This window comes from Rhagoletis pomonella, unplaced genomic scaffold (assembly GCF_013731165.1).
Source record: "Rhagoletis pomonella isolate Grant_MI unplaced genomic scaffold, Rhpom_1.0 Rhpom_scaffold_00003, whole genome shotgun sequence".
Lineage (NCBI taxonomy): Eukaryota > Metazoa > Arthropoda > Insecta > Diptera > Tephritidae > Rhagoletis > Rhagoletis pomonella.
In genome coordinates, this window is record NW_023458557.1 from 56,370,324 (window position 1) to 56,373,394 (window position 3,071).

Here is a 3,071-nt window from a genome sequence, read left to right on the forward strand (position 1 = left end):
ATAAAATCAATTGGTGGTAGTTCATGATTGTGTGTGGATTAATATCACAACACTGAGTATTTGGCAATAACCTTTTTCATCTATTAAAAAACAACACTTACGGGGCAATGTTTATTGTAATAACAACATTTTTTTCTATGAATCGACATACTTTAAGCATTGTTGACGCTATTTCCATTTGAATAAGGAAATAGCATCAATGACGTTATTTCCAAAATTTTTGTTGACTTTATTTCGCTTTTGAAAAGGTAATAATGTCAATTGACTTTATTTCGCACCAGGATGGGAAATAAAGTCAATTGACCTTATTTCCATTGACCTTATTACCTGTCACCAATTATTCACGGTATTGTCTTCCCATAGAGTTTTGCTTCACATCGATATTCGTGCTCTTTTATTCTCATTCGTTGTTTTCTAAGTGTTTCGCACTTAAATTTTAGCCATTCATAACAAAAATTGTATAAAGAAAGTCCCCGCTCCGTCCTGCTTTGGAAAAACCCCAGTGACCCAAATATAAAATGGGACGCGAGATTTTAGCAAATGTTGGCTATCTTTATCTAGTTTATTTAATGTTTATTATTTTTTATGAAAATATAGCTGATTACTCAAAAAACACCATATAAGTATCAATTTCAGACATTTTGCAAAAATTTCACCTACTTCTAACTTTTTAATCAGCATATTTACAAAATGGTATGTATGCAGTTTTGTAGTCCATTAAAATTTAGTATAATATAGTGAAAATTTTAAGTAGCTAGGATTCGCCGTTGAGTTTCGTAATTTTTTTTATAACGGCGTTACGAATTTTTTCCATGCAAAATATGTTCTAAGTTTTTGTATATGAAGAAATATGCGGAACACCGTCAACAAAACATTGTCAATAATCAACGGTAAGTGCCGGCTACCTAAAATTTGCACTTTACTATACTAAAATTTTAAATTTAAAAAAATCAGACTTTTCATAATTTTTTATGAAATTTGGATTTAAATGGTGTCTGTACCTTCATACAAAAAAATAATAAGCTGAAATGTCGCGTACCAGTTCATATTTGGGTCACTGTATATTCACATAAAATAAAAATCATTTAAATCGGCCCAGTATTTTAAGAGTTTTCGTATTAGAGAAAATTATTTCAATTTTATATATTTAACACAGTCCGGCATAAAATTTTTTTCCAAGATAAGGCTAGCAGTTTCTGGTAGATTTTAGGTCGCCAAATATGTAAAAATGGAGCTTATATGTATGCACATATATTTTAAATTTTAACAAAATACGGCAAATAGCGAAATCGGCTAAAAACGGCTAACTTTTTTTTTGCAAAACGGCTAACAAATCGGCTGCCGGCTAAATCGAATTTTCTCCGGCTGATTGCTATCGGAGCCGGCTAAATCTAGCCGGAAAACGGCTAAAATGGCAACACTGATGTGGAGTATAATCAGCTCAGTGTTGGCCATGGGCTACAAGTGTAAGCAGAAGTATTGCTAAGTATGCATAACTGAACCATTACAGTTTTATTTTTTGTGGTAATTTATAAAGCAATCAACATGCATGTCGTCGTTGCTTTTCTTGAGCATTTTCGACAAACTAATTGTTACTTTTTACCTGTTGGCAGCAAAGGTAAGTTGCATACATAATGGCCTTTGCCATCATACCGACTATAAATCAACGCTGTCTTTCTAGATCAGTGATTCCCAAAGTGGTCCAAGTGGACCCCCAGGGGTCCACGCAAGACTTGACGGGGGTCCACGGTGACGTGAACAAAATATGGGGGTCCATGAGTTGTAAATGGGGGTCAACGAAAATTTATATGGTTTCGATGTAAAGAACCAAAATGGTTGCTTCATAGCCTCCTTATTTACTTTATTTTTTTTTAGTGGTGTGACGCAGTGTTGTACTTACCGTCACTTTGTGTTTTCATATGTGGGGAAGACTTAATGGCCACCTGCAGACTAAAAAGAACCGGACGCTGGTATGACAATAAGTGGGCGCGGCGAAAGTTGCTGGCGGCAGAGATTTACGCACTTGTGTCTTTTCAATGCTACAGGATAGTACGCAACCATTACCTTTGTTGAAGAGATTCTATAATGTTGAGTTCCCTGAGACTAAATGCTGGTTTGATTACATCGCTGAGACCGGACTCACACGTTGTCGAATCTTCAAACTGACTCTGGGTCATGATCTGGGGTATTTTTCGAGGTTAATGGAGATAAGCTTCACTTTTCTGTAAGGGAATATGCTTCGGCCTTCCAGGCTCAGGTAATTGCAATACTCAAAGCCATGGACTACATGGTGGAACAAAGGTGGAGGGAAGGAGTTTACGTAACTGCAGTGACAACCAAGCTGCACTTAAGGCATTGACCAGCCCTCTATTTAAGTTCTTCCAAACTAGTTCGGAAATGCAGGTCTCGACTAAAATATGATGATGAACATAACGAGGTTGTTTTACTCTGGGTGCCAGGTCACTCTGGTGTACCTGGTTATGAAACATCTGATCATTTGGCCAGAGTTTGCTTAGACCAGGCATTCCTCGGTCCGCAGATAGTTTTAGCACTTCCACCTTCGGCAATCGAAGCCACCATCAGAAACTGGGTGATTCTTCGCTCAGAAATGACTTAGAGGCATCGAGGGGATGCAGGTGGGCAAAACTCATGTTGCCTTCAATCTCACAAGGTCTATCTAATTGTTTGCTCTCACTGAGCAGACGACACTGCAGACAACTTGCTGGACTGCTGACTAGTCACTTCACGTGACACAAACACCTGGCTGTGATAGGCGTAAATGACAAGTCCATTTGCCCATCTTGCCTTGAAGAAGATGAGACGGTGGAACACTTTTTGTGGTTTTTGCTTGCTTGGTTATTTGTCATAGATTTTTTTAAACTCGTTCTTTTCACTATTGTCAGTTTCTGAATTAAAAGTTTGGCGGATAAAGCTTAGCCGTTTTGATGTTTTAAGTTTTGTGTTTTAAAAATGTGATAAATATTTTTCGCCTCACTTTAAAGCTCGGAATAAACCAAGGCGAATTTATACAAGGTGGTGTTACTGGCGAATTTAGATTACAACAACGACAA